The sequence below is a fragment of the Manis javanica genome, chromosome 14, assembly GCF_040802235.1.
Source record: "Manis javanica isolate MJ-LG chromosome 14, MJ_LKY, whole genome shotgun sequence".
Lineage (NCBI taxonomy): Eukaryota > Metazoa > Chordata > Mammalia > Pholidota > Manidae > Manis > Manis javanica.
In genome coordinates, this window is record NC_133169.1 from 3,547,895 (window position 1) to 3,573,962 (window position 26,068).

At 50.2% G+C, this 26,068-nt stretch overlaps 1 protein-coding gene across 10 annotated transcripts in view; it reads left to right on the forward strand.

Moving 5' to 3' along the window:
- RXRG (retinoid X receptor gamma) overlaps positions 1-26,068 on the forward strand; it is a 142,649-nt gene that overhangs the window by 77,173 nt on the left and 39,408 nt on the right. For 8 of the 10 annotated variants that reach the window (XM_073221193.1, XM_073221192.1, XM_073221190.1 and 5 more), the window contains 3 exons: positions 17,776-17,907; positions 19,295-19,369; positions 20,416-20,646. The gene's annotated coding sequence lies outside the window, so the exon portion shown is untranslated. The remainder of the gene's footprint in view (positions 1-17,775; positions 17,908-19,294; positions 19,370-20,415; positions 20,647-26,068) is intronic. The other 2 variants (XM_073221191.1, XM_037023928.2) reach the window with 2 other exon arrangements.

Below are 26,068 nucleotides of genomic sequence, written 5' to 3' on the forward strand. Positions count from 1 at the left end.
ATTGAGCTTTATTTAAAAAAAAAAAGAAAGATTTGTCCTTCCCAGTAAGGGTGACAGTAGCAGCAAGTTTATGGGATATTGTGGCCTACCTCTAGCCCTTCTCTTAGTAGCTGATGGTGACTTAGGAGAAACCCACAGCTTTATAGGTGCTTGAGTTAAAGGGAAGAAAGAACTTCCCCTTAGAAGTTTGAAAATCAAGCATATATTTAATCCTCCAAGCACAATCTGTGATGCAGATATTGTTACTTTCACTATTTAATAGATGAGAAGATAACTCAGAGACAGTAAGTGACCTGCCAAGGCCCCGCGGTTCATAGCAGTGGAGTAATAATTGGAAACTGGGTCTTCCAGTTCCAGAATTTGTGCCCTTTCCCTCAGATGGTTTCAGGGTGATAGAACAGCCATACCTACAGCTCCGGAGAGTACAGCCACGGCACAGCTTTTACCCTGGTCACCTGCCAGCACGGGCTGACCTCCCTTCCCCAGCACGCTCAGTGGAGAGCCAAGCCACCTCTCTTCTAAATGGACATACCTCTTGCCTAGAGAGCCCAGGGTTTCTGTACATCAGGAGTCCTCCAAGTGTTGTCCCTAGACTAACAGCAGCACCTGGGAACTTGTTAGAGATGCAAACTGCTTGGCCTCAGCCTAGACCTACTGAATCAGAGGCTCTGGGGCTAGGCCCAGCCGTCTGTGTTTAACAAGGCTTCTGGGTGATCTGATGTGTTCTGAAACTTGAGACTCACTGCTGTATATTTTTACAGTTGAAATCATGTTAAAGTGAACATTAAGAGAAGATGAATGGTAACAAGGATTAAAAAATGGAAAGAAGTTACAAAAATAAAGGAAAGCTAGAATAAATGCTATGGAACTAGATTAGTCAAAGATATCAGTATGAATTAATTTTAGTATATGTATGTGCAGATAGATATGGAACTAATTGCAGATGTGTATATACATGGGTTAGCATACATAAACATACTCCCTAGCTCAGTTGACTGAAAGGGCCCAGATTCAGTGACACCTTGTTAGCAATAAGCACAACCAGCAGCCAGATTTTGGTCTCTAATTGCCATTCTCCAATAAAAGGAATTTAGGGCCCTTTGGGGAGTGATAGATTCTAGATTGGTTAGGAACAAATGCAAGAAAAGCCTGAAGCTTCTTATAGTTTTAGAAACCAAAGAAATGTTAAGGAAAAAAGAAGGGCATGTTGAAAAAACATAGGAGTCCACCAAAGAGAGGCCCCAATGGCCAGATCTGGAAGAATTTTAGCAACAAAATAAATAGCAATAGAATTGGGTTATAACCCAAAGGATAAAATTAATGTCCATGAGTCCATGCTGATCTAAATAAATAATTGAATATATAAATAGAGGGGAAGGAACAAATATTCCTTACAGAAGAATTCTAAATCATATATGTAGACACTTCCCCTATCAGGGGGTGGAGATTAAATCCCTTTCCCTTGAATGTGGACCGGATTTAGTGGCTCATTTCCCAAGAATAAAGTATGGAAAGGGACTGAACATAACTCTATGGAGAAATCCATCAGACCTCCACCTTAACCAAGTGATGAGGGTTTACCATCACCAGTAATGTCACATTTGCATCAGGTGCCCCCGATACGGTGATGGGAAGGTGTCACACCTCTGTGGTATTATTTCCAGTAATTCCTGACCCCAGTCTGAACACAAAAACCTATCAGGCAAACAGACCCACACTGGTGGATATTCTATTAAATATCTGACCAATATTCCTCAAAAAATGTCCGGGTCATGAGAAGCAAGGAAAGACTGAGAAACTGTCATGGACCAGAGGAGACTAAGGAGACATTGTGGCCAAATGCAGCGTGGTGCCCTGGGTTGGACCCTGGAATAGAAGAACGTACGTAGAAAAACTGTTGAAATCCAGGTAAGATCTGTAGTTTGAGAATAGTGTTGGACCAGTACTAATTTCATGGTTTTAGTAAATGTAAGATGTTAACAATATGGGAAGCTGAGCAAAGGGCATATGGGAATTCTCTGTCCTATCTTTGTAATTTTTTGGAAGTCTAAAGTTATTCCAAAGTAAAAATTTAAAAGAAATAAAGATAGCTTGGTAGGGATGTGTGCTGTCAGACCCGTCCCATGAGCTACCTTGACATCGGGTGAAACTGGTACAGTCTCAAATGACCAAAGAGCAAGCCCCCTCCCACTCTGCTCCGGCAGACAGGCCCCCTAGCCACACAGCCCTCCCTATGAAAAGGACCAGGTACAAGTCCTGCTTATCCCTGAGGAGCAGGTCCTAGTTCCTGTCAGCTTGAGGAATTATTCAAACGAGCCGATTCAACAGTCCTCCCATAGGAGCCGAGGGTCACCATCCCCGCCTGGGACTACGAATCCTCATTCTCACAGCCCCTGGCTGTTCACGCTGTTCCTGAGTGCACCCCGGTGTGGTCCTGTGTGGCATGTGGTGTCCCCCTCGCCCAGACTATGAGTATATGTGACTCACAAGCTATTTCTCACATTTGTCTGGGGTCAGGGGTGAGGGCTGCTCAGCCCTATAGCCTGGGGTCGGAATGCACCACAGGAGGTGATAAATAGGAGGCGAATCAGACGTGATTAAAACGGGATGGCTAATGTGTCACCCTGGGTCCCAGGTGTGCTGCAGGGGAGCTTATCTCTCCATTCAGGGTGAGGAGATCTGAGCTGGGAGAGGACAACGTGGTGAAAACAGCGATGACGATGACGAAGAGGAACATGGCGATGAGGAGATAAACGAAGAGAAGCCAGAGGAAGAAGCAAAGGAGATGAGACACTTCTCGGGCCCCACCCAAGGTGCAGGATGGGCTCAAGGGGCGTCAGGCTGGTGCTGACTGCCCAGCTAGGCAACTGGCATTGACTGGGTATCGTGCAGCTGGGTGGCAGTGGGCGGAAAACAGGGCCCACATGGTGACACCGTCGCATAGGGATGACCGACACATGCAGAGACAGCAGGGCCAGCCTTGTTAGAGGTTCCGTGGGGGGGGCGGGGAAGACGCCCTGGGGGCTGATGTTCCCCGGAGGAGGTCTGATTTGCCCTGGGCCCTGAACCTGAGTAACTATCAAATGTTACACGGATTTGGAATTAGAGGACTAGTGATTCAAATACTCGTGTCCACACTTACCGGTTCTGTGGCCATGGGTGAGTTTGGGCCTTTCTGAATCTTAGTGGCCTCCTCCCCGTGAAGGTGATAGTAAAGTCTACGGTTGTGAAGAGAGTCAGATGGAAAATATAAGGGCAGGTGCTGCAGAGAGTGACTGGCACGTGGTAGGTGCATGGCTAGTGTTGGCTGAGTCTCAAGTATTTATTGTTATAAGGCCCGGACCAGGTTAGGCAGGGACTGGATCGGAACCTGAGCCTCCCCAGCTGATTTCCCAGATGCCAGTGCCTTGGTCTGAAAAGGTTCCCCAGAGGCTGCGTTTTGTGCCATGTGCCTTGAGCCTTCAGAGCCACCTCATGCATAGAGAGTGGCCTGTGCATCAGGGCCTGGACAGCTGGACCCCCGGTGGCCACAGCATGAGGCTGGTGTGTAAGCCCCTCAAGGGCCATCCCCTCTGGGCACTGAGCAATGGATGTCGGCTCTGCTCCTGTGGCCTGGCAGGTACCAGCTGGGGTACCGAGCTGGCGTGAGTGGCTTCTATCTCATCTTCTCCACTTGGGGATCTAATGCAGCACATCCCGACCTGAGCTCCTGGTCTCCAGTGCCCACCTGCTCCACCTTCAGCCTGCACCTCTCCATCAATGGCATCTCTGCCCTTCCGGTTGCTCAGGCCTACATCCTGGGTGTTGGCCTTGCTGGCCCACTGTGCGCCAACCTCTCAGGAAATCCTGCTGGTTCTCCCTTTACAGGCAGCCGGGTCAGACCACTTCTGACCATCTCCACGGCTGCCCCGGTGTGAAATGCATCCTCCTTTGCCCAAATCACTGCAGTGGCCTCCTGACTGGTCTCCCAGCCTTGGCCCTTGTCCCCACCCCCACAAGGTCTGTCCCCAGTAGGGAAGCTGAGGGACACTGCTAACAACAGATCATCCCAGGCCTCTGCTTAAAACCCTTCAGATGCCCCCATTTCACTCAGAATAGAGTTAGACTCCTACAAAACCTTTGTGACCACAAGACCTGGCTCCCATCCCTCGTGCCCACTGTCCCCACCACTTGGGAAGCCTTTCCTCCCGATAGCCATCTGCTAATTCCCTCGTTCCTCCAAATCTCTGCTCAAATGTCAGCTTCTCAAGGAAGCTAATGACAGCCCCAGGTAAGATAGCAGGGGCGCACCTGTCCTCCCCCCTTAACCCCCCACTACCCTGCAGTGACCTCTTCTCACCGTGTGCTTAGCACCTAGCTTACCTTGTAATGGACTATGGTTATTTTTGTTTTCTGTCTGCCATCACTGGAGTGTAAACCAAACAAAGGCAGGGGACTTTGTCATTAGGTTCACTGAGGCGCCCTAAGTGCCCAGAACACACAGCGGTTGCTGCTGAATGGTCCCCTGCCATTCTTGTCCTTAGCTGCTCTCTGCTGCCAGATGGACCAGATCTGCTGCACAGAGGACCCAGGTGGCCCGGGTTAGCCACCCCAGCTTCCCTCTAGGATCGCCAGCTTCCAGGAGTGGACCGGCTTACCTGAACTCTCCAGCCGAAGTTGGAGGCTCAGCCTAGGGGACCTCAGGCGAGCTGACTCCCGATGAGTCTTCTGCTTTTCTGAGGGTCCCAGGTTGAGAGAGGGCTGGAGCAGCAAGGAAGGGGTCCTGGGCTGGTGGTGGCTTAGGGACCCCTGTGTGTGCAAGCGGGAAGTTAGCACACCCGCAGGCTGAGCTCCGGGTAGCTGTGTCCCTGCAGAACCGTTATCCCCACCCCCGCCCCCGCCTGCTAGCCTGTGAGCTTCAGTGGGCGCCTCTGATGATTCAGTAGCTGGTGGGACAGGCAGGGGGCTCCAGACCGTGTGACTGAGCTTGTCATGGATGGGTCTGCACCCCGAATCAGGCGGAGAGGAAGGCGAGAGCCCAGCGGCCGGGGCTTGGGAGCTCCGGGCTCCCCCCACCTCTAAGCCGTGGGTTTTTCATTTGTTTAAAGGGAACAGTAAAGCCTGCCTGTCTCCCTTTCAGTGTTGTGGGGATCAAGTGGAATAATGTATATGAAAATGTTCCAGAAGAAGGAAGAGCTTTGCCAGGATGCAAATTGCTTTTTTTCCAAACAATAAGTCAAGAGTGAGATTTCTCAGAAGTCATTTCTGTGGGCTGTTGTTTTTAAATCCTGTTTGTTTAAAAACAAAAACAAATCCAGTCTGCCCTGTAGGAGTGGAAGTGTGCCGCACAGCTTCACAAACCGCCCCTCTGTGACCCAGCCGTCCCCTCGCATGGTGGCTTTCTCTCAGGTGGGGGGCGCCTTCCAACTGGCACGACCGACCCCCTGACTGGCTGGGGAAGGGGCTGCGGCCTGGGGAAAGCTGCTTGCTCATTAGAGTGAGATCAGGTGCCTCCAGAACTTCATGGGCACCACTGAGGGCAGAGAGAAGCTGGGGTAATGATTAGATCTGCTCAGGACTTCAGGGGGGGCTACGGAAGAGAGGAGAGAAACTTGTATTTATGGGACGTCTCTGCAATGCTAGGAACCATCATTACTTTATGCCTTACAACACACCTGCGTCTCTCTAAGTACTAGTATTCTTATTCTAAAAATGAGAAAACTGAGGCTCAGAGAGGTTCATAACCTGTCCCAGGCCACACAGCTCACTAGAAATGGACAGAGCCGGTCCTGGAACTCAGATCTGTCTGGCTTCAGGAGCCACACCCTTCACACCCTTTCCTTGTCACTATGCTCCCCCTTCCAGAGCGATGGGTGGGGTCCCAGTTTGGGCTCCTTCCCTTAGATGTGTGATCTTAGCAAGTGTTCCGACCTTTCCCCATCCTTTCCCATAGCTGCAAAAGGCAGTGATGACTCTGTTCGTCCTTGGGTGGTTGTGAGAATCAAGTGAAATACTGTATGTGGAGAGATCTGAATATGACAAAACACCCCATGCAGGTGATGTATTGTTCCTGTAAGAGTTGCTTTTACCCTGTGACTCCCTTGCTCAAGAACCTTCAGTGAGTCACTCTTCCAGAGGGTCTGGCCTCCCCAGCTCCCTCCCGCGTGCTCTCGCGGCCTCCTCTCCAGATTGCCTTTCTCTGTGTTCTCGTAAATGGCGTGTCCGTTACCTGAAACGTCCCCCCTGCTGCCTCTCTGCCAATATGGCTCTCTCTGCCTGTGACTCCTGACGCATGTAGGGTCCACCTCTTACAGGAAGCCCTCCCTCACAGCCTCTCCTGGCCGTGCCACATGGCTTGCCACGTGCTGCCTGGCTGCTGGGTGCAAGTGGTCTTCTGCTGTTTCCTATGCTTGGGCACTTCTCTCCAAGGAGGTTTCTGAGTCCTGCAAGGCTGAGGTCGTGATTCTGTGCTCCTTGAGATCACATCCTCACAGCACCCCGTGCAGTACTTAGGTCCTCAGGCTAAACATTCAGAAAATGTCAACCCATGGGTGAGCAGGGTTTGGCCCCATGTCTCTACTTTCTGATGTTATGACCACGGGAAGGTCTGGCAGCTTTTCCCGTCAGGCTCCTGCAGCCCCCAGCTCTCTTCTGCCTGGGCTCACCCTGTGTCTGGTTTGAACTTCTGTCCCCTCCTCTCTGCCCGGCCAGACCCCTCTGTCCTTGCCGGACCAGCTCACAGCAGAGCCCCTTGCCCAGGGGCTCTGACCTGTCATTTCCCTACTCTGCAGTCCTTTCAAACATTGTAGCTCGGCGCTGGGTTGTGCCCTGGCTTGTCCCCAAGAGCCTTGAGAAAGGAGGGCAGTCTTGAGCTTTGGACACATGGGGCGCTCAGTACTTACACTTTCCCAGGACTGTCCGCCCTGTCAAAGGTGGGTCAGGTAACATCCTCATGTCGGATCCCAAAGCTCCCCAGCTGCTTTTCATTATTCAGAACAAAGGCAGGGGTACCCCAAGGAAGGAGAGGGGCCAGAGGAAGCACCACGCCCGGCAGGTCACCTCAGCTCGGGTCTCAGTGTCTTCAAGTGTAAGCTGAGGATGACAATAAACGCAGACACTGCAGGGTTGTTGTGAACGTGGCTTGGAATTCTACCTTGAATTCCATCTTCAGGCCCACTGTTCAGGTCTCAGCTTAGACGGCCCCTTCTTAGACCTCTCGCTGCCCCAGTGATGTCCCTGGCGTTGTCACGGGCCACAGCACCCTGTGCATTCCCTTCCTCATACTTCACCATCTAGAAGCGTTTTATTCCTGTGTTGCACTGCCGGCATCCCTTCTAGGATGGAAGGCCCCTGGGGGCAGCAAACATGTCAGTCTTGCGCACTGTGGTATCCCCGCCCTCTAGAACAATGCCTGGCACCTACTGTGTGTAGTAAACTTTGGTTCCCTTTCTTTCCTTCCTGGTAAATAGCATGTGGCCAGTCTCAGTGCCAGGAAGATAGAAGTTCTGTGTGAGCCCTACAGAAGCTCCCGACAACAGGGAGAGCTGTGGACAGTGGGTGTTTCGGGGACGCAGCCTGGGCTTGACCCCCTCCTGCCCAGGACGCAGTGAGCGCAGGCTTCTGCACACCTGGGTTTGTCCCGGTCAGGGCCAGCACCGCCCTGGGCCCCTGAGGGGGCTGTGAGGGCTGCGGCTGCCCCTGACCCGGTGAGGAGAGGAAGGTGCGCGTGAGTGGGGGACTCAGCTCATCAAAACGGTTTGTGATGAGAAGGCAAGTGTGGGAGGGCAGGTGCAGAGAGGGAGGGAAGGGGGGGAGGCACAGGGGAGGTGGGGGTGGGGAGAGGAATGATTTGATCTGAGAAAGGATTGAAACGGGAGAAAGGAGCCAGCTGAGAGGGCGAGTTTGGAAAAACAGGAGCACAGGATAAAGCAAGGCTAACAACTGGCGCAGAGTCGAGGGTGGCCAACCTTCGTGGTTTGCCCAGGACTGCGGGGTGTGGGAGGCGCACACGTGGGCTTCTCCAGGCCACGGTGGGCGCTGGCTGGGCCCAGACACAGCATGGCTTTGTTGGAGGGTGGGGACAGGTGACTAGAGGGCCACCGTTAGGTGCGTGCGAGGCTCTCCGGGCGCTGAGGCCAGAGCCCTCCCCTCCCCTGCAGCCCCGCAGAGTGCCTTTGTCAGGCCAGCAGCGTGCGGCTGGGCAGGCCTAGTCTCGCCAGGCCTCACCGCCCTCAGCCGCAAACCATGGACAGCGGGGAGGAGGATGTCTCAGCGTCTTTCCAGCCCCTGCTCAGCCCTTAGGCGTCAGCGGTGTAGTCACGCGGGATGGTTACTGGTCCCGGATGAGGTCTGCTGGCAGAGGAGGCGTCTGGGGCTCCAGGGAAAGCCTGCAGGCCAGGCTGCTTCTGGTTGTCAGTTGTCATGGGACGCCTCTCATCAAGGCCCCTGTGGAGGGCATGGCTTTGGGACAGTGGGTATGCGTGCAGGGGCAGATGGATGAGTACGTGGCTGTGTTCAGGCTTGTCCTCCCTCAGGGAGCCATGCCGCCTAAGTGGGGTCTGGGCAGGCCAGGCGCCGTGCGTGTGGAACACATCCACCTATGAGAAGCTATGGGGTCCCATCAGCAGCGCCCATGGCAGGAGCCAGAAGCAAGGAGAGTGGGAGGTGGGGTGGGGCGTGGGGGCAGGGATGGAGAACTGCTCAGGTATCTCAGCTATTTCTTTACACTAACCACTTTGGGCTGAATGAGCACCTGGGGTCCTTCGGTTTCCGTGGAAGGAGGGCCTACGATAGATGCTATGGGCCTTCCTTCAGTTTGGGCAGGTGGGGATCTGAGTGATTAATGCACATAAAAAAGAAAAGAGGTCTAACTTTATTTATTCCCCAAACTGGTGGAGCAGGCCATGCCAATTATATGAGTTTGAAAAAAGAAGCAAGACAAACAAATAAAAATGGTGCCTATGGGTCTGCAGTAGTGGTCATGTGTGTGTTGTTGGGGAGAGGTGGCTGAACCCCAAATCAATAAGGTAATTGAGTTATTTCCGTCAAGTGCTTAAGGCTGTCACTTTAAGCGGACACAGGGCAGTTGGCTGGGTTCACGGTATCAGCCCTGGACCCGCGGGGTGTATTGATCTCCTCAGGTGCTATTCAGGGTTCCTGAAATCTCAGTGGACGTGTTCTCCGGCTCCTCTCCCCCCACTGCTCCCCTTCCCAAGGCTTCTAAAAAGCAAAACCTACTTCTCTCTGCTGGCTGGGCTGCAAGTTTTCCACTCCACATCATCCTCATTTGTTCTAAAAGCAAAATGCAGTTTTCTGCAAGTCTTTTTACACTTCTATCTGCACATACACGCACACACACGCACACACACACACACACACACACACACACACACACACACACACACAGCCTCTGTGCTCAATAATGTGCTTTTTAATACAGAAAAGGAGCAAAGACAACAGGCCCACTGTAGTCCTGCAATATCCCAGGGCAGGGGAGCTGTTCCCAGTCCAGTGGGGACACTGGGCCCACTGAGGCTGCTCTCCAGCTCGGGGCGGCCCACAATCCCAAGCTTTGTGACCACCAAAGAATTGGGGGCCTGTACCGTCCACCCGGACTCCACCCTGCTGGCCCCCAAAGGTCACCGACAGTGATGTCACGGAAAAGCATGTGGTCAGAGAGCTTGTCCTCGGAAGAAGCCCTGGAAACTGTTGGCAGAGCCTTGCAAGCTGGTGGAGTTGCCCCCCTTTCGCCCAACCCCCAGCCCCTAGTCCTGAAGGATCTCTCCAGCTTGAAGGTAGCGCGCCGGGGGCCATACTCTGGTGCCCGACTGGCCTGTGTGGGAGAGTCCCCTGAAGAGTGGGGACCTTCTGTCCCCATCTCTGCTCTCCATGTGTGCCCAGCCAGACAGTCAAGGGAGGGCTGAGCAGGCTGGACCCTGACCCCTCCTCTCAGATCTACGGCCTCTCTGCCGAACTCTCTCTTCTGTCTCCGTGCACAGCTGGGTTTTGCTCCATTTCTTCCTTGCATTCGTTTGCCTTTTTGATCCCTTTCTCTCTCCCTTTTTACCATAAGCAGAACTGACATACCCCGACTCACACACACCCTGGCCATCCCCATTCCCCGCCCTGGAGGTGTCAGCCTCATATGACTCAGGCTCGAGGAACCAAGGAGAGTCCCTCCAGAGAGGTGTCCGAGCACCGTTAGCTGGAGCCTACACGCATCTCTCTGAGAGTCTGGGAACAAAGAACTCACAGGTGCTCTGGGGGAATGTAGAGAGGATTCTACAGAGAGCAGAATTTATGTTTAAAGTGCCTTTGCTGAGCACCGTCTAGGTGTCCTAAGTATTCTGTACACATTGTTTACTCTGATATTATCATCCACTCCAGGAAGGAGGTGTTTCGGTTGCATTTTAGCCCTGAAGACACTGAGGGACAGAGGTCAGGTCAAACACTTACAGGCAGATCTGAAACCAGGCCTGGAACTCCCAGTGTGAGACTCTCTGTGCTGTCCCACAGCTTAGAAACTGTCACAGGTAACCGGTGATTTACCCTCCAGAAGGGAAGATGTGTGCAGATACGTGGGTGTGGCAGGGGCGGGTCGACAATTTAAGGGCTCTGAAGGCCTGGATGTGGGTGGGGAGGGTGACATGCACGCGCTTTCCTTCAGCACCACCCTCTCGGTACACATCTCTTCTTGCCTTGGGATTGGCGTCTGTCAGCTTGATTCTGCCCAGGGCCCCCACTGTGGCTCCCACCACCTGGTGACCCTTCTGCATCAGGAGGAAATCCTGCTCCCAGTCGGGCTGCAGGGCCCCGTGCCGTTTCCGCCTCTGGAAGTTCCTCTCTGCTTCCCTCCCGTCAGGCTGCTCTCCGTGGCTCATCCGTCCGGCCGCAATCATCCCTGCGTTCAGAGCCCCTGGCCTCTGCGTGTGCTGCACGGCTCCTTCTTCCTGCTCTTTTTGGTGACCCCCTGTGGTCTTCTGGGTCCTCACTGTGACATTTCTCCTAACCCCTAGTCCCTCTGTCTGTCTTTCTGTACGCTTTGCACACCTAACCTGCACTCCAAGCATGCTCAGAGCTGTGTTCTAGAAAGACCACTGCATTGGTGGCATGGACGTTGCTTGCATGAGAGAGTAAGGGCTGGGAGGACTTTAGGAGTCTGTTGCAATCATTCCAGGCAGAAAGGAACCAGGGCAGGGGGTGGAAAGAAGGTTCTGGCTGGGGCTGGGAGAGGTTCTGGAGGGTGAGACCACCAGCAGGAGGGGGCTTTGATTACAGGGTCAGATTAGGGGAGGCCAGTGGCCATCTGAGGCAGGTTTCAGGAAAGGTTTGCCTCATGACAGGGGCTTCCCTAGAAGACCTTTAGAAGACCTTTTCAACCCTTTAACTGTCTCCCTTATAGCTGTGGCATCCTTTGGATTGCTCAGAAGGCAGATGCTCTAAAAATAGAAAGCCTTTTTGTTACCGATTAAATTTCTTTCCACCTACAGAATTTTCTGAAAGTAATAAGAGAGGAAGCCTGAGTGTGCATCGCACTGTTCAGGGAGCAGAGATGGGTTGAGAGGTGCTGAGAGAAGAGGGAGGGCGTGGGGAATAGGGGGGCAGGCAGGTAAGGTGAGGGGTTAGGTCAGAACCGCTGGTCCGGCACACGGTGTGTAAAGGATGTTCCTCAGGGAGCACGTGGCTGGGCTGTAAAACTGTAGAGCTTCTCCGCTGCAGGGGGGCCAGGCCCGCCGGGTGTGGGAGCTGGCACCTGTCTCTGCCCAGGGTGACGCGTGCCTGCTCCCCGCAGCTCTGACAGGGGTGCTGTTCCTTGTCGCTTCGCTCTTCTGCCTCCCTTCTGCCTCATAAATCCCCAGCCTGGCAGTGTTAGGAATGCACCCCTGGTGACCAAGGATCTATAAAGTCACGTGAAGAGATGAGTCTGAAGTAGAGAAGAAATGGGAAATACTCTATGAGGGCATTTTAATGAAAAAAAAAAGATGATCCCCCACACTGAGTCAGCATCAGGTCCTACGAGCCTGGATTCACCCCTGTAGCTCTGTCCTAGCTAGAATAATTCAGAATGATTTAAATGCCCCTTTTCTGGGACATGAAGAAGTCCAAGTCACTTTCCTCATTTCCGGCGTCTGCTCTTCTCCCATATGATGTCATCCGCTGTCCCGGGTGCCCTCCCCAGGTGTCCCTGCAGGATGTCCGCCTGGCCTGCAGGCCATCAGGGCTTTGTGGTAAGGCTTGAAACTTGGCTTCTGAAATAATTGGCCTGGGTTCTTCAATGGCGTTTTCCAACTTGCCATTTGTTCATAGGCAAAAATGATTAAATAATAGCGTTTTTACGTGGTTTGATGTCATGATTCCTCTGGCAGGTGCCCTCCCAAATGCTGATCAGGTGGTTCCTGATTGGCCACCGTGCGATTCCATTTCTGAGAGAGCTGCAACTGTGATTAGTTAAGTGTGGGTTTGGTGACGTGGGGCTTAGTGTAAGTGACTTCATTTTGGGCCCGTTGTCTTGTTTTTAACAGTTGTTAACACTACTGAAGTGTACACTTGACAATGCTTAAGGTGGTAAATTTTGTTATGTGTGTTTTACCACCACTTAAAAAGATGGTGATAATACGATCTGTCTCACCTGGTGGTGGTCATGACGAACTAAGGTGATGGGTGAAATGCTTTGTACAGGTCGTGTTTACCTGGCACGTGGTGAACACTCAGCCCAATAAACCTTAGCTTTGATTAGTAGCATTAGGATGAATAGTTTGTCATTCCCCAAACTGGCATTCTTTCCTCCAGCTGGCAAAGTTGTCTCCTTGTTAGTTAGGAAGAGATGAAGCTATCGGGGGTCATCACCTAGAAAATCTCCCAGCCATTCGCAGTGGGCATGAGCTCTCCCTTAACCTGGGACCTGTTTCTCTTTACAGTAACAGCTAACACTCATTGTAGCACAACTGAGCTCATTTAAGTCACGCAAAACCCTAGGGAATGGTATAATTATTTTAATCACTTGCATGAAGTCACACAACTAGCCACAGTCCAGTTATGCCATTTGTTCGAGTCTCTGGTTTTGACCACTAAGTCACATGGCCGACACCCAGCCCACCATTGCTTCAGAACCTCTAGCTTAGAGCCCCGCTAAATGATTGGCTCCTCCTTAGCTGCAGGCATCTAAAATCCTTAGACTGCTTCCCCCTGCTGTGCCAGCCATCTTCTCAGATCTGCAGGACGTTTGTGTCTCAGATGTGAAAAGGGCACACTTGGAGGGGTGCTCATCTTGTAAGAACCCGGGGGGCGGTCGGTAGTCATGACTGCTCCGTTCAAACATGCCTCCCCTCGGACCCTGCGGTCGGCTCCCTCAGCCCACAAGTTCTGTTTGTTTAGTTTCGTATGTTCTTCATTCACCAATTAATTAAAGTAATACATGCATACAGCAATAAATACTTAAGCAATATAGAACAATAGAAACTGGAAAGTAGGAATGTTTCCCCCCTTCCCTATGCCTGTGTTTAATTACTTTTGTTCCTTGTTCTTCTGGTGGTTATTTCCAGACTTTAATGTCTGAATGCCTTTACGTCTTTTTCTTGGTTTCTCAGCTTTACATAGTCTTTATTCATTTCTTACTGTAAAAGACAAAGGATAAAACTCATTTGCAGTAACTATCCATTCTAATTTCCCTTTTGTTGTTGTTCGCCTGTGTGATTTTAAACAGTATATTTACATTAATATTTTTAAAAGTTCATCTTTCTTGATATCTTAACTTCAAACAGTACTTCCTGATTCTTTACTCTGAAATAAGAAATTTACCTCCCTGTGCATTCTGACTTGTCAGTTGCTTTATCATGTTTATGTTGCCCGTTTAAAATATTTACATTCTGTTCCATAACTACCATTAGGTCCTCTGTGTTTTTTTTATATGTTGATTTTATAGACTGAAAATCAGTGAGTATTTATGTCATGATTATGTAATTATTGTTCTCTTCATAAGCAAGTAGGGGGATTAGACCCAGAGAAAGATGCAATTCTGTTGTTAAAGTAGTCAAACGAGGAGGCTGTCAGACGGAGACGGCCTGATGCTTGGCGGCCTGCCCGAGCGATCCGAAACCTCAGCCGGAGTCAAGTCCTATATATGCACTGGCATTGGAGAAAACAGAATTTAAAAACAACCGATCACAACAGCCCACTGGACTTGCCTAAATAAGGCAACCACGTAGCCAATTGATTCATTCCTTGCTTTGCGTCCACATCTGCTCTCTAAAAGCCTTCCCCCTAGTTTCTGTCCACCCTGTACCCTAAAAACTTTTGGTTTGTTGCAGGTGGATTCTAACCAGTGTTTGCTCAAGTACTCTTCAAAAATGTAATGTGCCTTAGTTTATCTTTTTTATCACTATGTTGCTAAAACTCCTCCGTTCAAAGGGAAATGCTCCCAGATCAATGGGATTCTTGCTTCAGATGGATTCTATTTTCATACCTTTATCCATGCTCCTAATCATGACCTGTTTTCATTTGCATATATTTGGACTGTGACTTTCTTGCAAAGCTCTTTGTTAATTTACTTTTCCTGATTTTCTTAACCACCTTTCTTTCTTCTTGTTCACAAACCAGTCCTCTTCTTTTACCTTGTCAATAAGATCATCCAGCTTCTAATTTCACGTAATTGAAACATGTAAATTTCCTTGACTTTTTAAAAACATTTAATTTAAATTTTTTTTAGCCCTGAACCTGAGCTGAAACATCACTGAACGCGGAAGTTATGAACATTCCAGTGACACATGAGGACGTCCAGGAAGCCAGCCAAAGATGTTCTTTCTATGTAGTCTCCTGGGGAAAGAATTGGATCTGGGTTCAGGTTCTTTTTTGCAGAAACTGCTTGATTTCTCTGCACCTCAGCATTGGCCTCCATGAAACATTGATAGCTACCATTTATTGAGCCTCAATTGCATGCTAAACACAGCATTCTAAGCACTTTACACACATTACTTTGGGCCATCTCCAAAATAACTCCGTGAGCTAGGTCCAATCATCATCACAATTTTAGACACAACAAACTAAGGTTTAACAAAACTAGGTAATTTGCTCAAGGTGGTGAGTAGCAGAGCCAAGAATTGAACCCAAATGGCCAGACTCCAAAATCCACATTCTTCAGGGCTACATTATATTATTCCTACTAAAGAATTTCTCCACTCCCTTTTCCCAATACATCCAGTGATTCTGTGAGCCTTTTATTCTAGTAAGTCCTGATACCTTCAGAGCCTTGAGTTTTGAGGGAGGGAGGCTCCTTGACTCTTGAAGATATTCTTCTCAAATAACCCTGTCTTCCTTTCCTAATGTGCTTGGTCTCTTTCTAGTCACTCCGGAGAGACTGTCACTCTTGGGTTTCAATCCATTCTACTTCTGTGTCACTTCCACTCTTTCTGGGCCCCATGCTCTCCTCTCCAATTTCTGTCTTGCTTGGCTGGCTTATGCTTTCAAATTATTGTGACACAAGGGTTGCATTGGAGGCCAACTTTCTGGGTGTTTGAATGTCTCAAAATCTCTTCTACCCCTATTCCTTTGATTGATTTGGTTCGAATGATAGGTTTAAGATCATTTTTCCTCTCTTTTTTGACCTCTAGCATAGAGTTTTAGTGATGCCAATTTGAGATGCGTTGCTTTTTAGGTAACCTGTTTTATTTTTTCCTAAATATGTACAATCATTTCATCTGTAGCATTTCTAAACTTCAACTGGGATATATTTCGGTGGTGGACCTAGTTTGTATTTTTTTGTAATAAGCTCCAGACATCTCTCTCTCTTTTCTTTCTTTTGTAACTTTCTCCCCTCCATTTTCTCTTCACCCATTTTCTGGAGTGCTCATGAAATGGATGATCCACTCAAGGGACTGATCCTCTAAGTCTCTTAACTTTTCTCTGAAATTTTCTACCTCTTTGGCTTTTAATCTATGGTCTGGAGGATTTCTTTGAATTTGTCTTCCAGCGGATCTACTGATCTTTTCTTGACAGCAACTGTGTCTTTACTTTCCAGTAATTCTGTCTTGCTCTAGGAGTATGTTCTTTTTACAGTAACAGCTTTTGTTTGGTGGGTATGAATCTCCCTGGATGACGTGAGTGCACCAAGTAGTTATTTTAAAAGTTCTCCTCCGTTTGGTCCCCTCTGGGTTCAGAGCTGCGCTCATTCGTCCAGGTTTTGTTGTCATGCTGATTTCTCTCAAATACCTAGTGACCCTTGGAAGTCCACTCATGTTTTCTGAGTGAAAGGGAAAGTTTATTAACTTCTGAAGCCAGCATGCATTTCTCTGTAGGTGCAGAGTCCTGTTTGTGTGCCAGGCCTCTTTCCTAAATGGAAGGCAATGAGGTCCTAGACAAAGTGCCTGCCCTCGTGCTAGCTCTAGTCTTAGAGATGCAAATATCATATACATAGTGGGAGAAATATAAAATTTTGATAACATTTGATGAGAAATAATAGGACTTTATGAGTGAGTGTAGCTGAGAGATCTGAGTTAGACTGGAGTTTTCGGGAGGGCTTGTCTGAGGAGGTGACATTCATACTGAGTCCTGAAATATGGGTTGGGGTTGCTGGGAACAGTTGGCATAAGGGCCTTTCAAGTAGAGGGAACAGCATGTTTAAAGGCACTGTGGCAGGAAATGTAGTGGGGTATTTCGGGCACTGAAAGGAGACCTGTGTAGCTATGACCAGTGATCAAGGGCACATGTCCATTGCTTTAGGGTAGAGAAGTGGCCATCCTGTGTTAGCTGGGTTATGTCAGGTGTGAAGTGGTTGTGGGACATCCAGATGTAGGTGTCTAGTAGGCCCCTGAGTACTTGGGTCTGGAAAGAATTGCACCAAGGAGGCCAAAGGATCTCGTTTCGGGAAGGGGAGGGATGAGTCAGTAGTGCCAAATGCTGTCCCTCTGACAAATGAACAATAGCTGAAATGGGGGGAGTCAGATTTGAATCAAAGACAGTTTTGATGACCTGGGAAGGAGGGGTCTTTTAATAGGGTGTCTGTGGAGGCCGGAGCATGTAGACTGAGGGGTAAGGGGAGGGTGAGCAGCCGCATGGGGGTGCGGTGGGAGGGGCTGCTTAGCGCCTTCAAGAAGCATCGGCTGTGAAGGGGAAGAGAAGGCAGCAGCCAAAGGGAAGCGTATCACGACACGGGTTCCTACATCAAAATTATTCTGCCGACTGTGAGCTCCGGAAGGGCCGGAACCATTTCTTACACTTCTTTCTGTCCTCTGGGCCAGCACGGTAACTGGAATGTGCTGGCTGATCAAACTGTGTTTATTGACTCTGTTGGAACGTACAGAACCTTAGCAAAGAGAGGTGTCCTACGGTTCCGTGGCAGGTGGAGCCGCTCAGTGTTTAGCCTCCAGTCCTTCTGCTGGGGGTGATCACGGGCCCGGGGAACTACAGGCTGCGCTGCTGATCGTCATGGCTCGAGTAAGTTGTCCTTGTCAGCTGGCCTCCTGGGGGTTAAGCTGCTGAAGGGTCTACCTGGGGAAGACTGAAAGGACCCAGTGGGCCTGCTCGGTACCCCCAGGTACTGGTTTTAAAGTCGAACGGGCCTCTCAGAGTAAGAACAGCTGTAGACCTTGTCTTACTTTGACTGACTACCTACTATGCATTGATCACTGTACCAAGTGTTTCCCACGTTCTCTCATTATTTAACGAGATCTCCTATTCACCACTGTTATTTACATTTCCTAGATGACAGCATGAAAGCTCTGAGGAAGCCAGTGTATTTTCTAAGGTCCCATGTGTCGTAAACAGCAGAGTCAGGATTTGAACCCAAGTTTTCTGTTTTCACAGGACACACGCTCCCCTCTACAAAGGCATATGGAAGATCTACGGGGTAGCAGAGGAACGAGATGTGCTTTAATGGTCCGAGAGTCTTGATGGCGTGTCTCTTCAGTCACTTTCGAGGGACATGAAGAGCAGATGGTAATTGAATGATCCCGGGTGGGAGGAGGTGGGGGCGGGGCGGGGGCGGGGCCGCAGACAAGATGGATTCATCAAGGGAATGGGACAGCCTAATGCAATTCAGGTGAGTGGGCCCCTGAAGGCCTGCGCCAGCGGGACGCTCATAAAATGGGGGTTTTAACCTCCAACCTTATGGCTTTTCAGAGAAGGAGAGGATTCTGGTTTTTTTTTTATGTTTTATTTTTCCTCAGCTATTTGCCTTATGAAAAAAAAGTGCATGGAGGGAAGGGGTTGTGATTTGTTGATATACCAATGGCCAGAACACATCATTCAGAAGACTAAAGAATATTTTTGTTTAAAAATTAAAAGATTTTTAACTTTTTCTCATTTTAAGTGTAATAATAGGAAAAAGTAATAGAGAAAGTATAAAACATTGAGAGATTTGCAGAAGAAAGTAGAAATCACCTTAAATTCCCGTGACCTGGAGTTAATCATTGTTCGAATTCTGCAGTCTCCTAGTCTAAAGAAGGTTTTTGAAAAATCCAAAGCTCCTTTAAATTCACATAAAATATTTAAAGGAATCATAGGCAAGTCTTCCTTTTCCCTGCAGGCATCTTTGATCTTACACTAATGGAAGAAGGGAAGAGTCTATTTTTTCTTAAAAGTGCATAGAAAAGGAATGTTCTTAGCTGTCCATGGCGGTACATTCCAGCGGGCCCTACGTCCTGGGAGCAGGGCGCTCTGTCAGTTTCTGATTCTAAATCCCTTTTTTTAATGCCCACCTCCTTTGGTCCTGGCAACAGTAGAAACATCTATGTATTCAATAATCACAAAAATAGCTACCCTCAGTTTGCCTTTGAGGCAACTTATGTTTTCCCAGAGGAGCTTCTGCCAAAAAACAAGACAGAACCATGAAGGGCGAGGCTGTCCTCGTCATCACCGTGTCTCAGGGGCTCGGCCATCACCGAGGAGATAAAGGAGGCAGAAAGGGAAACCGAGGTTAAAACTAGGAGCATTTAGGGGTCACAGATGAGAAAAGTCTTTTAATATCAGAATCATAACAAATGCCTGTGAGCACACGTTCTTTCTGAGAAAACCCAGGGACCTCACAACTGGCAGGTGGTGAGCCCAGAACCCATGACAGCAGGCGCCCTGGCAGAAGCTAATGTGGGTAAAGTGCCCAGTCCAGGGTCTGGAGCCTTGAAGGACCCCTGGGCATGAATCCCCTCTCCTGTGCATAGACTGTGCTCTCCGTTGCCCCAGCCACTGACTGTGCTGTGCCACACCGCGTGTCTCAGGGGGACAGGTGATGCTTTGTAGGGTGACGAAGGCCGACGGCCTGGAGATCAGCGTCAGCACTGGCCTCCTATGCACAGGGTACAATGGTTCTTGTTCCCCACTTCGGCAGGACTCACGGAGAATATCATTGGTAAGGGGCCGTGCCGAACTGAGCTACAAGAGAACTCCTTGAAGTCAGCCATCGGTGAGTCCCAAGAGACTCACGTTTCTAAGATTTTTATAAATGCATAACCTGGTTTTACTTATATTTTTGCACATGCTTATATCTTTAAAAAACATCAGGGCTACAAGCCTAAATATGCAGGGGGTCCCAAATTGCACTGACAGCAGAAAATCCTGGGATGTCCGTGATACCGTCCTGCTAGCAGGGGCAGCTCCCCAGAGAGGCCGGGACACCAGTGCTGTTTGCTCCCCCTCCTGGGGGCCCCTCTGCCCCATCGGTGTCTGTCCTGTCTGTCCGTGTCGCCTTCTCCCCGACCCCCATCCTGTGTGCTTCCCTGCCCCCTTCCCCATCTGCAGACTCCCTATTCTTATCCGAGGCAGCTCTTCTCCAGATCGAGTAATGCCGTTACCATAGCACCTGGGTACTTCACATCATCAAGACAATCTCTTTATTAGTAAGGCTGCTCCTCCACGGAAGCCAGGCGACTCAGAGCCCATTTGACAAGATGATGAACCCGGGTCTCAGGAGGCTTAGGGATCTGTTGGGGAGTCGGGATGAACAGGCCCAGAGAGCTTGGACATCACGCCCTCTCGCTGATCCACCTCCCTGCTTGGAGAGCGCCTGAGACTCTCACAGCCGTGTTTCATTGTCGCCTTTTCTTTTCATCACGCTTCCATGATAATTATACATGTTATCATGCTTCACGTTTTACAAAAGGCTTTCAAATTCATCCCTTCCTTCAATCCTCACAGTGTCCTTGTGAACTAAGAATTCTATGCTCGTTTTAAAGGCTGAGGAAGCTGGAAACTGACGTTCAGAGGGGTCCTGACAGTTCAAGGTCATACAGACACTCGGGGAAAGCTAGGACTCAAAACCAGACCCTCTGCTGTCCCTATGCCCACTTCTCTTCTTATCTTAGACACACAGGTAGATGGACAAATAATTCTAAGCCTTTTTGCAGAGGGTGCTCCATAATTATGTGTTGATTTATTGGGCTAAATATGTCTGCTTTGGGATTAAATGTGTGTTACTGACTAACCATCACTGGCTTTGCGTTACTTCCCCAGTAGAGGAATAGATTCTACAACTCTTTCTTTTGAGGCCTTACCATGCAGAAGCCATGCTGGAAGTGCTGGGGTGCGAAGTGTGCCCCACACCAGCCGTGCTCCCGGACAGTGAGGGGCGGAGGACGCATGTATCACACATGCGGAGCCATCACCCAGCTCAGAGCATAATAAAGGCCCTTCATCCGTCAGCTCTTTGATGCCTGTCAGCTGCGTCCCAGGATTCAGTGCCAAGTAAGCGATATGGGCTTGCCCTCAGGCAACTTTCCATCCTTGGAGGGAGGCAGGCGTTAAGTAGTCCAGCGGCCTTTTAATCGCGCTTGTGGTGTGTGCTGGAGAGGAAGAGAGGGTGGGCAGAGCATAGAAACGGAGGCTCCGACCGTGGCTGGGGCAAAGGGCGGGGGCTCCATGACTTTGACCCAGAGGGGTGTGATGCCATTCCTCGGCTCCACCCCCAGAAAGGAACCTGAGATCCCAGCCTGTCACAGCAAGGCCACAGGAGGAGACAGCCTGAATCAGAAAGGGTGTGAGGGACGCGGGCTTTAGAGCAGCAAGTTCAGTGGTATGTTATGCATTCTGGTGAGAAAATCCTAAGGGCACATGGCCAGGCTGGTGTGGACCAGGACAGAGAGCTGCTCAGTGCTGGCCAGTGGGGTGGGGGTCTCCAGAGCAGGGTCAGAGAGAGGGATACAGACACACAGAGAAGGGGGGAGTGTAGGTAGAGAGAGACTCCTCCAGCTGGGGAGCACCAGGGAGGCATGGTACGTAGGATGCTTGGAGAAGCATGAGCTGGGATTCCCCGAAGGGTGTGGGTAGTGGGGAAGATGGGGTCCAGAGGGGTGAAGCAGCTTGGGCAAAAGTGGGGAACAAAGGGCCAGGCCAGGAATATTTGGGGGAGGAGCAGGCTGTGCACTTTCTGGAGACTAGAATATGCTCAGGGTGGGGAAGGGCTGATGGGCGGGAGAAGTGAGTGGGGCCCAGCGTGGGTCCCTTTGTGGGCAGAGGGGCAGCAGTAGGAGTATTCGGTCCAAGGAGTGACATCGGAGCTCTGCATTAGGAGGCTTGATCTACCAGGAGGGCACGGGAAGGGGGGCAAAGGAGGGACCGGGGTGGCCGCTGCCCTCCACCTCACGCACAGTGTCTTCCGAGCCTGCCACTGGCCCACTGGTCAGTAAAGGGAAGCTGTGACGTAGTCCTCTGCCCGCCCTCTGGTGGAAGTAGGATGACTGCTTTTGTGCTCCTCACGGTTACCTTTTCTTAGCTGCCAGGCATGACTGACCCCTCACCATGTGCAGACAGGGCACATCTCTGTCCCTCAAACAGTCAAGGAAATAATGGATATTCCAAAGCTATGTGTTGGATTGATTGAGTTTCCTCCCATTTTGCTTTAGTGTTTGGTGGCCTTAAGGCCTTGGAAGCTATTTTCATCTGCCAGGAGGTCAAGGGGAAGTCCTGCCTGTCTCCATCTCTGGTTTCACAGATCTGCTGACCTTGACTGGCTGGGGTCTGCAAGGAGTCCAGGCGGTGCATCAGTGCGGGGCCGGGGCGAGAGGGGGCCGGGGCGAGAGGGGGCCAGGACAGCCTCCCACAGAGGCTTTGATTTGGCGTCAGAAAGGCTGCAGCTCCTAAATATCCGCGCTCAGCCTGCTCATGTGTCCAAAATTCCACCTTAAGAGTCAGTGGTGTTTGGGCAATTTCAGAAATAGCGTTGCATCCTTAACAGCTGCTCCTGGGCGAAGTCACAGGCAGGCGGATGGCCTTCCTCTCGGCAGGCACTGCATCCAGAAACAGCTTCCAGAGCTGGCCCGTCTCCCCCAACAGCCCTTCCACTCCTCCAGCTCCGGGTTTCTCACTGGCTCTTCTGCGACTGCTTTTGCCAGTGTGTCTCTTCTCCTGCCCCTCTGAATACTAAATGCTTTCAACTCTTTCTTGTTTCCTGGGCCTCCTTCCTCCCAAGCAGGTCTTTCTAGGACCTGTGGCTACAGGCCGGCCCTACCTCCCTCTCACCTCAACCCCTACTCAACCCTTTTTCCAGAACCTTCCCCTGACAGAGCCTGGGCCTCCTGCTTGCCAGGAACAGAGGTTTGGACAGTCCAAGGATTGCATCTCCAAGGTGAAGGGAAGAATGGTGGACAGCCAGACTAGAGTCTAAAGCATTGCTTCCTAAGCTTGACTCCACCTCTGAATAGTTGGGACTTTGGGAAAGCAGTTAGGCTGTAAGAAGGCATTAATGCTGGCCTTATGGTGTAACCAGGAGGCGCCAGCAGGTCATCTCGACACTGTAACGCGGCATGCTTACCAGTGACGATCTGGCCGCCTTCGATACTGTTCTGTGAGGCTTGACTCTCAAATTTCACAGCTCATAGGAATCATGCATGGGGCTTGTTAAGGAGACACACGTCCAGGCCCTCTCCAGCCCCTGGGATGCTGCCTCAGGGTCCAGGTGGGGCCCAGGAATCTCATGTTAACAAGCCTTCCAGATGAGTGGGGTGCAGATGGGGCCTGGACCCCGTGAGCGAGCCTGCTGCGGGGGGGGGGATGTTTCAGAGCCCGGTCCTTTCCTAACTCTCTTCGCTGCCCAGTGACTGATCCCAGCTAAACGGGCTCTGGCGTCTCTTCTCCGGCTGGAGCACGCTAATACAGTCCTCTCCAACTCTGTCTGATACTGCGAAACATTCTGAGTTAAAGACCTTCCTTGTGCCACACCCCTGCCTTGTCCGTGCCCTTGATTACTATTTCTCCACTTGAAGCTATTTCTAGTCCTTTTTTGCTGTTGTGTAGAGCTGCCTAAATGCTGACAGTTAATTCAGCTTTCAACTGGATTCCTTTGGAAACTAAATGCTTTTGGCCTTTTGGGATTAGCTGCCTGGAAATAGAGGTGATCATGCAGTGTTTGGCTTTTGGCAGTAAGAGACCTACGTCTCGGCTGAACACTAACTCAATAGGCCTTCCCCGTTACAGAGAAAATCATTCCAGCAAGGTAAATCCTCATTTCCTAACGCCCAGCGTCCCTGCAGCCTGCAGCCCTTTTGGATTTTTGCTTTTACAATATTTCACGTCTGTTTATAAATAAGCTACAAAAGCATGCTGAAGACTGTCAGGTGTTACACACATGGGAAATGTCATTACAGTTGCTTAGATAATGGCAAGACTTCCCTATGACACAAGTGCCTGAGAACAGAACAAGGTCAGTTCTGCCTGAGCCCTCCTCCATGGCATCGACGCGCCTCACTCAGTGCATCTTTGGAGGGGACAAAACAGTGGCTTTTACTGCCCTACAAAGCCCATGCCCAGCTCTTCTTGAAAACCCAGTCAAATATAACAGACACTTGCCCTTATGTAAATACAGCTCTACAAGTGGTGGGGCCTTCGGGCTGCACCGAGGTGAATGGTGTGGTTCCCCATGGCCCTGTCTGCCCCACCCAGCTCAGCTGCCAGCAACCATAATCTGCCTCCTGCAGTCACTGGAGGGTATATTTAGAGTCTCTTCTCTGAGAGGGAGAGGGGTCTGAAAATAGATGGCTTGGCCTGTGTGCGATTGGGCTGCAGCCTCCAAATCTATATGAGTCCGTGTAGCCAGTAGCCAGCCCAAAACATGTCTGTTCAATAGAATCCAAGGGACAGTGGCCTGGTCTAGGAGCCTGGTGTTTCCTCCTCCCTCTCAGGGGCTTGGACAGGCCGTCCTGACGTCTCAGGCTGACACCCACCTCTTTGGCTGGGACTCCTTGGATCTGGACCCAGTCTGGATTACAGTGTCCCGTATTTGCACTGCTGGCCTCTCTCTGGAAGGGACCAGATGTTTCCCTCTGGCTTCAACCCTCCTCTTCTCTTGGTGATATCACAGTATCCTGAGAGCTCCCTTGGGCCTTGCAGCTGTGGTTGAGTTGTTTATGACGGGGAGCGTTTTATGGTCAGCACTTGGCTGGGAAAGAAGACATGGTAGGCATCTCTGTAACTGTTCTTCTACCTGGAAAATTTTATGACAACGTTGTTTTGTTTGGCATGAAGGGTAGTTACAAGGTACCCTTAAACTGGTAGCTTAGCTCCATGCGAGCAGGGAAAAAGGCCTGTCCTATTCAGAGCTGTAATCTCAGCACCCGTGCAATAAGCATTTATTGAGCACTTACTGTGTACAAAGCAAAATGCTGAGATTCCTTGATAACGTAAGGATGAGTAAGAGGTTGTCCCTACACTCAAGGAGGATTTCCATTTAACTAGTTATGATACAAATGGAAATTAAACTAGTACTGTAACAAATTTTTAAGCTAGTTGCTTTGGGGAGTAGTTGCAAGTGCTAACTATCTGTAAGGAGGGCTGATAGAGGAAACGGCCTTTAGGTGGTGCCTTTAATGAGGAAGTTTTCCTCGGCAGAGGGGGCAGGGTATGAGCATGTCCTACTGAGAGCAGAGCGCCAGCAGATGTCCAGTCAGCACGTACATGCCAAGTCTACACAGCAGACAGCTTCAGCCACCTCATCTCCTGCTAAGAAAGAGCTGCTTGGGTTCAGAAGCCTTAGGTGTGTGTCTGGAAGATGGGCAAACATGGATCTTCCCCGTTCCTTAGAATTATCCTGGGAGGCAGTTACTCATTTCCTACTGATGGGCCTCCTTAGCTTCTTGTTAGAGGAAGTTTAAGTTTCTCTTTCCTTAAATCAACAGTTCCCAAACTCATCTACACCTTAGAATCAACTGGGGTTCTTTTAACAGCCCAAACCCAGAGCACAACCCCAGACCAATCAAATAATCTCTGAAAGCGGCTAGTTTTTTAAGCTTCCTGGGTGATTCTGATGCGCAGACAAGTTGAGGCAAACCTCCTCAGGTCAGCTGGTCTTGCCAGTGACGGGAGTGATTCGCTGATACAAACCTGGCTGGTTGCAGAGTCCTGGATGACACCCGGTAGATATAACATGTGCCTTTGGACACATTTCAGGCCTTACGGAAATGGCCCAGTTTTTGGTGACAGCTGAGACAGTTCTAATTTAAAGCTAATCAGTATTCCTCCTGAACTAGGCACCTTGTTTCCGCCCTCAGAGCACCTTGGTCACCAAGACTGATGTACTGCGCTAATGCCAGAACTGAGCCTATTCACATGTGAACCTGTGACTCCAGGAAGGGCCCACTGAATGAGAATTGGTTTGTAGAAACAGTTGGGACCTAGGAATACTCACCTCTTCACGTCCACTGCCCTGGGGTTTACATCAGAGCTCAGCACAATCAATGCTCATTCAATCCAGTTATGTATTTACTGGATTTCTATTATGTGTTAGAGTCTGTTGTAAAGGCTGTTGGAGCTACAGAAATGACTCAGACCCCACTGCCAGTTATTCAGGGTTTGCGGTCTAATAGGAGTGAAATTCAGATGCATTCGTGGTAATGATAAGCTGCTGAGCCATACAAGACCGTCAAGTCGAGGTGAGTGACCCAGGAGTGGTCCCAACCACAGACTATGGGAGTCTAGGAAAGAGAGAGAGTGGTTCAACCAGAGAGCCATCTCAGAAGAAGGGCCCTGGGGAGCGGGCAGCTCTTGGACACAGAGCAGAAAGACTATTCTGAGCAGAGCGGCGGGGTGACCACACGCGTGGCCATGAGTTACTGGGATGACACCAGTAACTGGAAAATGATGCGCCATCTGAACTTGACCAGCATGTGAAGGGGAG